The sequence below is a fragment of the Drosophila pseudoobscura genome, chromosome X (assembly GCF_009870125.1).
Source record: "Drosophila pseudoobscura strain MV-25-SWS-2005 chromosome X, UCI_Dpse_MV25, whole genome shotgun sequence".
NCBI lineage: Eukaryota > Metazoa > Arthropoda > Insecta > Diptera > Drosophilidae > Drosophila > Drosophila pseudoobscura.
In genome coordinates, this window is record NC_046683.1 from 63,058,649 (window position 1) to 63,070,936 (window position 12,288).

General features: G+C 46.6%; 2 long non-coding RNA genes across 2 annotated transcripts in view; one reads left to right on the forward strand and one right to left on the reverse strand.

The window, feature by feature from the left end:
- Positions 1–934: 934 nt before the first annotated feature.
- LOC26532163 (uncharacterized) lies at positions 935–1,263 on the reverse strand. Its single transcript, XR_001453345.2, has 2 exons — positions 1,152–1,263; positions 935–1,097 (listed from the first exon to the last, which is right to left on the reverse strand). It is a non-coding gene; the product is annotated as an uncharacterized lncRNA (long non-coding RNA).
- A 1,861-nt stretch (positions 1,264–3,124) lies between these two features.
- The window catches only part of LOC26533459 (uncharacterized), a 75,236-nt gene continuing 66,072 nt past the window's right edge, over positions 3,125–12,288 (forward strand). Inside the window, exons 1-2 of the long non-coding RNA XR_004469934.1 lie at positions 3,125–3,330; positions 11,121–11,239. This is a non-coding gene — a long non-coding RNA (uncharacterized lncRNA). The remainder of the gene's footprint in view (positions 3,331–11,120; positions 11,240–12,288) is intronic.

The following is a 12,288-nucleotide window of genomic DNA, read 5'->3' on the forward strand; positions in this document are numbered from 1 at the left end:
CACAAAGCTATATGTAGGACGGGTAAGTTCCAATCTCTGGCTGCTCCTCTGTTCACGGCTTCGTAACAGATATGCCTCGCCTAAGTTTCTTCCAGTTTGTTAGAGTATTAACTGCTACTAGCCGTAGTCAGGCGTTGGCCAGTTGTTGTTCTGCAGGAGCTGGCAAGTTGCCTGCTCTGGCTCGGCTGGTTCAGTAAAAGTTTCCAATAACTGTATAGCAGTTGATGAAAAAATGTATGTACATATGTATACCCCGTGTAACCCAAAAAAATACACAGAGAGCGAGAGAGAGAGGGAGAGAGAGGGGGAGAAATAGAGATAGCTGCGAAAGTTACTTTGATTTCTTAAGCGCAACTTTGGCGAAGAAACTTGTTCGAACTGCTCAATCACCAGTCTTTGACTTCTTGTTTACCCCGTAAACTTCTCTGCGGTCATTCTGCTCCTGGCTGCTGCGTGTTCCTGCCTCGCCTGATGAGGACGATGACGATTCCGCGCCGATTCCGCCTCCAAGAGATTAAAGAGTTGCCAGTTAAAGAGCTTCGATGAATTGCCATCTAATTAGCTAATGCACTAAGTGGCTTTTGGCTTGTATGCAACACATTGTTATCCTTGGCACAAATTTGCTTAAAACATTTCCCTGCCCACACAGTGGGGGGGCGTGGGTTTGTTCCATTCGTTCCCCCAATTTCTGCCGCCTTGATTTTTCATGGTCTTTTGTTGTTCTCTTAACGGTGCCACCCACGCATATGCTTTGTGTTATTTTTCTTTTCTCTCGCTGGTTTGTTTTTCTCGATTTTCCGGGTTTTCCTCCTTTCGGCAGCCAAAAAGCCAAATAAAAAGATTCCCTCGCCCTCACCAGCCCACCAATTCCACACGATCCGGGCGCTGTGTGGTCGGTCTGTGCCATGGAAATCATTAAAAACAATATTGTCGCTTCCAATTGAGATTGCCTTCAAAGTTTATTTATTTTATTGCCACCTCCTGCCTCTGGCATCGCCTCATTTCTTTAGCTTTATATCTCTCATAGGGGACTCGGGCATGCCTTTTTGCTGCTGGGGGGCTGTGGGCTGTCTCAACATGATTGCCTATTTAATTTGCTATAAACATGAAAATAACCATTAAATCAGCCATAAAGCGATTAAGTCGTTTACAATATCCAGGAAAAAGGATGTCTCAGGAATCAGGAGTCACGAATCACCTCAGATCCACCCACCATCATCATCAATCTGTGCAATCCGAACCGTTTAGCTCTGCGCAACCGAAACCGAGACCGAGACCGAAACCGAGACCAGAACTAGAACCTGAGCCAGAGCCCATCCGTACCTAATCGAACCCCAACCTGAGCTAATCTCTGTCATGCCTCTCCGAAGGCCTGCCCTCACATTCTGCGGGTATTCCATCTATGCGAGCACACACATATGACTTGCATCCTTGGCTCGCTCTCTGGGGTTTTGCAATGCCACCATTTCACTTTTTAATACCCCACAAACAGGAGACCCAAACAAACACACCTACAGCAGGCCCCATAGGGGGGCGGGAGCGATAAAAAACGAGTCCTGGCTACACCTAGTGGCAAAAAGGATTTCGTGTTTGGAAACCGTAAAGTGAAATTAAAATGGCTGGCCCAGCGCTGAGCTGGTCAAAGCCGGCTCGCCTCGGACCGGACCGAACCGGACCGGGAAGGGAAGGGATAGGGGATGTGGGATAGGGGATGTGGGATAGGGCTCGGAGGCGGTAAAGCAAATGGCCAGCGCGCTTACAAAACACGGGCAATCAAAAAATTGTAGTTAGTCGGGCATCGACTCATCCTTCGACACAGAGCTGCCACCACTTGCCCCTCCCCTTGCTCATCCCCTTGCTCCATCCCCTTGCTTATCCTCTTGCCGTTCTCCTTGTGATTCCCCTCTGTGTGCTGGTTGTACTATCTTTACGGGTTTTTCTATGCCATGCTGCAGCTACTGCGCTACTGGTTCTCCGGCTTCTGTTCCTGACCAAGTTACAGGCACCTACAACGAACGATTACAACCCGTGACACTCTACACAACTTGTGGGCCAACAGTTTGCGGTTTCAGTCGAAACGGAATGGAGGTGAAGTGAAGTGAAGTTAAGGAGAGGAAAGATTCTCTGGTCAACATTTCAAATTGCTTAATTTAAAAGTGACTGGCAAAAAAGGAGCAACATTCGTCGAAAACAGACAGAGAAGAGGGATTGCAGAAGAGAAGGAGAGGGAGAAAGAGATAGAGATAGAGACTGAGACAGAGACAGAGAGAGTGTGAAAAAATAGTTAGATAAATGTTGACCAGCTCAGTAGTGGTACGAGTAGTTGGGCTTGTGGCTTTGGAGGTGTTTTTGGTGTTTCTGGATCTGCTCCTCTGCCTCTGGCTCTGGCTCTGACTCTGTCTCTGCCTCTGTCTCTGTATCCCCATCTCTATCCATGGCATCAGGCAGCAACAAGCTCGTAATCAAAGCAAACGAATTGGGCAGATTTTCAACGCTTGTCCCGGACGAGGGCGGTGCGAAGGAACCCCCAAAAATATGTTGCAACAAATATGCCGTTGGGAGTGGTACGGAGGAGCAGAGCGCTAGGATTGCAATGGAACTGGAAGGGTGTGAAATGGTGGATTAGCCAAGTGAGATGACAGTAAATGGAATTGAAGGATGAGATATACACATGTAGATATGAAGAGTAATATGCAGGGTTATGAGTTGGAGAGTGCAAAAGATCTTTGAGGTTGCTTTTGCCTCTCGGATTCTCTTTCAAAAGCGACACAAAGTTAGTTACTTAGGTGCGGTCGAGTTCCATTTGGGATCTACTCAAGCCTGCCTGAAAGGCCATGTCCTTGAGCTAAAAACCTTTGAATGGATACAGTTTGAATAGGAGAAATGGCAATCATTGATTTGAGTGTTAATTCGTTTTGATTGGGAAGCCTATTGCCAACTTTTTTCACCATTACTCATACTCCTCGATCCACTCTCGCTTGTTAGATGTTCCTTGTCCGTGCTATCCATACATTTTTCAGTATTTCCACTCTGTTTTACATTTGCTTTGCTGGCGCTCCTCCACTGGCGTTCTCTGCCGGTCCGTTCCGCTCCGTTCCGTTCCGCTCCGTTCGACAGGGCTCCGACACTCGTTACATTGATAACGTTTCATTTGCTGCTTCTACCTGGTCCACTTAACCTGGTCGAATGGAGCGGGGAGCGGAGACGGGCACCAGAAAAAGGTTTGTTAATTTCAAAGATATTGCAGAATAATTGCTTGTTTGGTCTGGCCACTGCAGTGGCCAATCGGACAGTTCCTGTCGCCGTGGATTCTCGCATCACTCCTTTAAGGTAGGACTTTAAGAGTTTAACGGTTAACTGCACTTTTTGTGTGCCCTGCCAGTCCTCCGGTTCCCATTGGCAGCCCTCCTTCCGGGGCACGTAAAAATGCGGTTTATAGTTCATGTGCACTCGCGGCGGCATCTTCTCCATGGCTTCTCCATGGCATCTCCATGGCTCCTCTGCGCTTCTCCACTCTCATCAGCGTCAGAGCTGCAGGAGAAGTTCCAAGGAGCTGTACTGCCGCACAATGGCCGCATGCACGTCTCTCTGGTCATGGTGTTTGAGTCTCTATGTTCCAGTAGTATCTGTGTGTTTGTGTATTTGTATGTGTGTGTTTGAGTGCGCCTCGACGTCTATTTGTGTTGGTGCTAAAACGTGTCATTTGATGCGTAGAAATGTCGTAATATGAGCTAGGTGCTCGGCTTGGCTTGGCTTGGCTTGGCTTCGCTTCGATGTTGCGCCTCCCTGCCCGCTCTATTCCCCACTGGCAGCGCGCTTTTTATGTGCTCCGTCAGTCAGCTGCTGCCACCGTCCTTCCAAAACTTTGAATTCCTTTACCCCAATGCACACCCGTACATATGCAAATTGTCCACGCTTTATGGGGGGTTTCATTTATTTTGCATAAATATTTATATGCGAAGTGTTTTTATTTATTTTTTTTTTTTTCGGGGACCCTTTAATAATCTAATAGAGAGCGAAAGCGGTCGTAGACGAGGTTTAGTCAAGAGCGTGGAAAGTTGTAGGACTTTTTTGGGTTGGGGTTATATGAATCTGAAGGAGTAAGGCCATGATTTAATGCCTCATTCTCCCTTTATTTATTAATTTAAAATAATTTGTAGGCTCTTAAAATACAGATAATCAACACCTATAAATATGTTCAAATCTTAATCGTTTTATTCAAATTTAAATACTTTTTCTATATATTTTCATATATGTATCTGTAGATCCTTAATTTAATAACAAATCTCAATTGTCGAGTCATCTCCATTTGAGGCTTCCCAGCGGGCTTTTCGGGGGCGGACCTCCCAGATTATTTGATTATCCGTGTTGGTAAACAAATATTATGCGACAATTTGTCATTTACGAGCATTGTCCGGATCGTAAATATATTTTTATGTTGCACATTGAGGGAAATTTATTTGTTATGCGCTTTTGGTTTTTATAAACAAGTTATGAAGTGCTTTCCCCTCGATTGCTGGCAGCTGGGGATCCTACGATTTTATGGCTCTGAGTTATTGCTGATGGAAGGGCGGTGTCGGTCCTGGTCCTGGTCCTCGTCCGGGTGCTGGTGCCGGAGGATGATCAGGTTAAGCGACACTAAAGTTTATTTCAGCTCTGATGCTTCACCTCCTGGCCATATTATAATTTGAAAATAGTTCTTCGCGCCACAGTTCGGTGAACATTTTCATAATGGCAATTTTGGTGTGCAAATCTGTGGGTGGATGGGGGGGACGGAGGGCACACTTTAGTTATGGCTGCATTATAAATTTCAAATGCAAAACCAGACACTTGCGAGGAACCTGGCTGCTGCCTGGGAACCGACTCCCATTTGTCAGGGTTATGTGCAGCTTCCCCTGCGCACACGTTGCGGTTTATGCACATGGCAATCTCTACGAGTAAATGCTCTTGGATCCCGCCACCCGGCACCCGCCACCCGCCACCCGTCTCCTTTTGCGACAATCGTCTGGGCTGCATTACGCTAATAACCTAAAACCGTGTGAGTTATGCCATTCTACTTGCGACTGTGGCGGCTGGGAGGGCTCTGGTTTTGTCTAGCGGCTTAAGCTGAATTTGTGAGAGCAGGACGTATCTTCAGCTTCGGCTTCAGCATCAGCATCAGCATCAGGAGCAGGAGATAGTTCTGCTAAGCTGCTAATTGACTCAATGAGATCTTTGGGAAAACACTTAGGCCGGGGCCACTTCTGTCCTAGTAGAGATAAAGAATTTACACACGTCTGTGTGCGTTAGTCAGGCTTTTGTGTTGCTATTGAAATAACTTTGAGCAGGTAAACGTAAACGTAAACTTAAGCGTTATCCCTCTCCATGGTATTGCCCCTGTGATGGTTGACAGCATTTAACGGCTACTGTTCGGCGCACTTCCGTCCTACCCTGAGGCGGAAGTTGACCAAACGCTCGAAGGTCGAAGGCTCCTCTGCGAGTGTGCGAGTGTGCGTGGCGTGTGCGTGTGAATAGAACTTCCGGGGCATGTCCTGGAGCAAGGGCTGTCATTGTCATGTGCCACGCTCTAGTTTGCATGCCCTTCTGCCGCGTACCGCCTTCATATCTCCAGCATATTTGCTTTGACAGTTTGTTAGCATATCAATGACCTCTCGGATGTCGCCCAAAAAGGTGCAACCAGCAGCATACATACTATACTGTACACCGTATATAGTACATATCCTCTATCCACATAGATTCTCATCCAACTCTTTGCCTCCGTCGGATGCCAGAGCAACCATAAAAGAGGATGATGACCACATCAATTTGTTTTTACTCTGTGTCTTCCGCCCACTTAATTAGCGGTGAACAGTGGACATTTTTTCGTTGTGATGAAGCTTAAAGTGAGAATAGTTTGCATGCCATGCTGGAATGCATTCAGGATACTCTGAGTTAATACCCCGGATAATTGCTCGGTATATATTTCGAAGGGTATATGGGTATATTAGATGTTGTGAGCGAGATGTAACGCCTGGTCTTGGTGTGAAAAGCGAGAGAGGGAGAGATAAAGATGGAGTGGACGGTGCGGAACAGAAACATTTAGAAATTGTTCTAAAATTCGAACAATACAAGCGGTCCTGCTCCCTATCGTTCATAACTGAGTATCGTGTATTGTAGTGTCGCGGCACGTGTGCCGCCACTCACGTATCGAGAGGTTTTTTGATCAGGCTCTGCGTATTAATGACTTTGAGCGCGGTCTGAGCCCCTTCAAAGAGAATTTCAAACGGCTTTATGCCAGCCGCAGCTGTCAGAGGAATGTCTGTGTATAGCATTAGAATCTAATTGAAATTAAACTGTCGAAGTAGTCAAAGGGAATATGTCCGAGCTGGTCGAAGGATGTACGGGCACTCCTAGTGGTTTATGGCATTACATTCTCATATTTCCACACACACACACACACGCACACAAACTAGCCTTAATCTTCACATAAAGTTTGAGATTTATCATCTTGTTGGGCTTAAATGAGTTAGCATAAATCACAACCAAATGTGCTATATATGATCCACACATATTAACATGTTCAAGTCGTAAATTTTGAGTACAAAGAAAAATATATAAAAATTCCAGCCCCGGGCCAAAATTCGACTGAAAAGGGTCCCAAAAAGAGCAGACAGTCTGGACGAGAGCAGAGTGGACAGGAGGAGCTAAAGCTGGAGGGTATCTTGGCCCTGGCGCCAGTTCGACTTGGCCATTGTCCGAGGTTGAGGTCGAGGTTGAGGTTGAGGCTGCGGCTGTGTCTGGGTCTGAGGCTGGGCAGGAAATCATTTCAAATTTAGAACTGTCAGAGAGGGATCTAGAAGAGGGGTCCGCCCAGAAAGCTCCCCAATTTGGTTTATTGTTGTCTGACGAAAGTTTGCCTGATTTGCGGTCGCTCGTTTCTCGTTGCATTAGTGCAGACATTTCACGCAAAACTGTTGGAAGTTTTTCTTGTTCGAATACCCTGTATCCAAGAGTACAATGGTACATTGGAATGTGTATGACACCAGCGACTACAAGAGCTGGAGTAATCGAACTTGGATCATGAATGTTTTCAATCCCTGCCAAAGTAATTTGAGATCAAATCTGCGCCGTCCAGCCTTGGAAAAATGCGAGCAAGGGTATCCTTTAGTCGGTACGATATACACTGTAGTGTGCTACCATGTATTCGATGTTGCTGGCGACTAATTTGGCTGCAGGAGCCGTAGCGGTCTCAATTTAATTGCATTTGCCATGCTGCAGCTCCTCCCAGCAGCAAAGGCTGCTTCATTCCGAATTCCTTTTACGCATTATTATTTAACTAACAAGTAACTAGCAAAGTTTCCATACTTGGGCTAACTTTTGTCTTTAAAGTGTTTGCAGCGCGCAGCCGGCAGCGGCAGAAGGACAGAGTGCCATCGTCCCTTCCTTCTGCTGCCGTTGACAGCCGTGGGGCATGCGAGAAACAAAAGCAGCGAGGATCCCGCGCAGCAGGAGAGGGAGAGACAAAAAGTATGTTTAAATTAAATAAGATAAAATCTCATAAAAATGAAAATAGTTTCGCCATCGTGTGGCGGCTTCTGCACCCTTTCCCCTCCCTCGCCGAGCGCTCCGCAAAAATGTTTAAATCAAAAATTTATCTCATTAAATCCGTGTCTCTAAGAAACTTCTTCCTTTCGTCTTCCACCTCTTGGCCCCGTTTGACATTTGCTTATGCGAAAATATTTTCTTAACTCGATTTTTGCCCTCCTTTCATCCTGTCGGTGGCCAGGGACATGAATCAACTATGCAAACAGATGAGATTTCTGTCACATTTCTATGAATGTTTTGTGTGTCTCGAGATAACCTCAAGACCGGTTCATTTATGTTTCCAGCACACAAAATGGGAAAAAACCGAGTTCAGTTAGACTCGTAGATTGTTTTCGGATGGCAGGCTATAACTTTTGTGGTGCAACCTCAATTCGCCTGCCACATCCGCTCCAATAAAAGCTTTCATCGTCGCCTGGCTGCATTTCAATTAATGCAACAGCATTTGCCTGCAAATCGCATCAGCGGCAACAATCGCCAACGTTTTTCCCGCATTTAAATAGGCGGCTAAAAACAAATTGGCCACCATTTTCCTCGCCAGAGTGAGAGAGGGAGAGGGGAAGAGAGGCAGCGAGGCCTAATTCATTTGCTCGGAGCTCAGGGCTCAGGGCTCGGTGCTCGGTGCTCGGTTCTCGGAGATTTGTTGGCGGGATAAGTCCGCAAACAATTTGCTGCCACTGGCGGCTCTGGAAATGTTCGAAGCTAAATGGAAAAGTGCAGGATATGTGACAATTTGCATTTTTATGCAAACTATTTTAGCTCAATTATGGGGTTACTGTAGCCCCTCCTCCCGGCCACAGGTGAGCCCCTCCTCCCCCAGGATGATGTCTGCAGCTGGGGACTGGGGTTCCCACTGGAGATGAATGCGTGACGCCGCGTAAGCATACAAAAGGTAATCGAATTCGTTGACAAATGCCATATAGGATTCAAGTGTCTTGCAAAAATATCCAGGAATATGTGAAATGGTGCTGCATGGACCATTTGGCGGACCATCTGGTATTCCGGGTACGGGTCTTCGAGCCACTCACGATCGGGATCAGCTCACGCATTCATCCCCGTGTCGGTTTCCGCCAGAGAACGTTAGGCAGGCATGCGAGAAACTCATTTTGTTTTGGCATACGAGTATAAAATAAAACACGCGCGACTGCTCCTGCAAGCCATGGAATGGGGAAAGGAGTAGTGGAGAGGGGGCGGGCACCTGCAGGTGGTTCCTGGGATGCAGATTCAGAGCTTTGCATAGGCTGGCGCATAACTTCGCATAGCATACTTTGTGCGGCAGCCACACGAGTGACTGTGTGAGTACGAGCACAGTATGTGGGCAGGGGCGTAATCTATATGTTTATAGAGAATTTATGCATTAGTCGCACCTGCCACACCCGCTCTATTTGAGGAAGGGGGTGGGGGTAGCCGCACTCGTGCGCCGCTTTATGGCCATCAGACATGTAAATTAACATAATAACCATCATGAGCCCTGTGCCCGAGCCCGAGCCTGAGCCCAGAGCCCAAAGCCCAGAGCCAAGCGCCGAGAACCCTAGTCTGACTCAAATCCGGACTCTGCTTGGCTCTCTGAGCCCCAGCTTGGCCGGAATTGCCTTGGGGCAGAAGGACTACAGTAGCCCTTTGGGGTGGCGCTTGAAGTGCGCTTTCGGTGTGATGAGGCGACGCCGCAAATTATGCAATGTTTTTCCCTCTCTTAACTGGCTTCTCTGCACCTGTTTGTTTAGCATTCTGGAATAATGTAAATCAAATTATGTTAAACTATGCAAAGTCTGTGCGGAGTCTGGGCGGAGGAGCATGTTTGCGAAAGGGATTTAATTTTGGCCGGATTTTGGTTCAATTTTATGAGCATTAGCATTTTGACTCTATAATTGCAACTAAAATTTAATAATAAATGTTAATTTGACACTTGTCCGAGTAGGTTCAACAAGTAATTGTTTGTACAAAAATTCACTAGAGAGCTCGTTTCAAATGGAAAAGGGTTTTTGTTTTTGTTTTCTCATAGCTGCTTTTGAAAATTTAAATTTGAATAGTTTTTAAAAATCATCGTTTTATAACGCATCACCGATTATATTTGATTTCCTCCCAATCACACCTCCCGCCTCCCGCCTGCCGCCCAATTATCGCCTGTAAGCCATAATCCAACATATAGTTGTTGAGTGCACTGCCGCATCCACGGCCACGGCCACAGCCGCATCCTGGCCGCCTTTCCATCAGCTCAGACCACTGCGGCACGTTAAGCTCGTGTAGTCTCTTTCTCTGTATCTGTATCTGTATCTGTCTGACTCTGCTGGGTCTCTCTCTCTCTCTTGCACTCTCACGTTGGTATTACTTTATTAATCTGCCTGCTTGGCATGTGTAAAAAAGCAAACAATCGCTATCCCTTGTTAATTAATAGCCATTGCATTGAGTGCGCGAAAAAAGGCAGGAAGAGAGATATTTTAAAATCCCTCTTTACGAGCAGCCGCAGCAGCAGCAGCAACAAGCGAGGCTCCGTGTCCGGGCCCGCGCCAATATCATAATAAGCACTGTGTTAAGCGCCTCATGGTGCACACGCAACAACAAAAAAGTGCTTGAAAAAGGCTTTAAAACCATCAAAGATCAGGCCACACACCGAGGTGTGCAACAAAAACGGTAAATTTTAAGTTCTGCCTCGCTTTAAGCCCAAGCGAGCGCTTTAATAAACGGTTCGACATGTATGTGTGTATGTGTGGGTGTACATACATATAGTATGTATGTGGTCCTTGCTGTTGTTATTGTCGCTATAGCTTCTGCTGTTGCATGCAGCTTAAATATTTTTAATTGCATTTCGCGTAATCACCGACACCTACACAACAGCAACGACGCCGAAGCCGAAGCCAACGACGACGCCGAAGCCAACGCCGGCACAGACGCCATCATCAGCAGGCTCCGACTACTCCTTCGACTCCTTCTATCACCGCCTCTGACTCCGCTGCAGACTCACTTCATGTAGAGGTTGGGTGCTGTGGGGAGGGGTGCGGAGGGGGGCCGAGCCAAAGTCAGGGCAAGCGAGGCGAACATTTTTCCAATAGTTAATGGCAATTTGCTGTTTTGCTATTTACGCCAATTATCCAGCATTTCGCAGCAACAACATGAGGGCCCAGCCAAGTCAAGGCTCCAGCAACAGCAACAGCTACAGCAGAGCAGCAGCAGCAGCAGCACAATATGGAACCAGCCAGGAGCCGACCCGACCAGCTCCAGCACCAAAAAAACCCCAACCACCCAGCCCCTTCCACATCAAACTCAACAGAGTCCGGGGTAAAGTGCAAGTCGCGCTGCGGTTGCTTTGCGCATGTGTGTGTGTGTGTGTGTGTGTGTGTGTGTGTGCGACAGCGGCTTAGTCAGAAGGGGACCAATAATGGGGGGGATAAATGCCCAAGTTTATTAATTTGCCATTGATGCTACAGTTATCCCGCAGTTAAATATTTCTTAGTTGCTCCACACTTTGTTTTCTCAGATATCACTCAGTTATGAAACAGCCATCATATTCGTAGATTCACGCTATCTATACTTACTTTCAGCTCTCAATCGAGTATGTGAATAAGAGGAGTATCTACTCTGTAAAAAACGGAAACCCAAAGTTCGTCATTGATTCGTGTCCGACGAAGATATTCGCCTGTGGCTTCGCACACATATGAAGGTAAGTGACGTTATCAAATACAAATACTGGCTATCTTTAATTTCAATCCGCGAATGATTTTTGCCTTCGAACATGTGGCGTTAGAATTGGTTGGCATCAAGGGATTTGCATGGCCGCTTACAATATCTGCCAGGGTCCCCTTTGGAATATTCTGGTGCCACCCCTCTGTTCAATGTGCACCAATACAGGGACGCTGTGTAAACACATCATAATTGAAGCCTTCAACAAGTTTCACATACAATTACGGACACCTTTTGCTGGTGCTGGAATACAGAAGAGCCAGAAGAGGTGGAGGTGGAGTGACGTCCTGGCCTGGGCACAGACCCCTTTTGTTTCTGAGTGTTTCAGCGACATGGGCGGTCAGCCGAGGGGGAATTGGCCTTTTGTCATTTGCCCCGTGAGCGGTCAATTGCATTAACGATTAAATGAAGACAAAAGTTCGTTCCTGGCAAAGGAAAATTCCAACCCATCTCTAGAGCTCTCTCCGGAAAGGTTGATAATTATAACCCACATGAATTGTGAATACGGCCAAATTGTCGTTAATTATATTCAACATTTAACAGCGGCTTTCGCATAATGAGTTCACCTTTAACCTCTGTTCATGCTATTTACCCATAGACCCAACTCGTACACACTCGTATTCATCGCTAGAGAGATGGAGAGCTGGAGAGGATGAGGAAGTCCACATTCATTTTAATCCACTCATAATCCTCTTGGAGTTTATGCTAATTGACAATTTGTGCCGCGTTGGTAGGGCTGGCTGGCAGGCAGGAATTTCGACAAAGTGCAGCCCTGTCGTTGTCTGTCGCTCTTTACCTATGGATGTACATATGTATCTCCCTGTAGCTCTCTCTCTCTCTCTATCTTTCTCGTTCTCTTTGAGTAATCTAATTAAAGCATTCAAGTTTTGTCTAATTTGTTGCGCACAGTTAGTTCTTGTTGTGTCGAGCTTAGTGATTTTATTAGCATTCAACACAGAACGCCAATTAATTCCATTAGTGGTGACGACGGCGTTGTCCTGGCGCTTTGGTGTCTCCTAGCTACAGAAT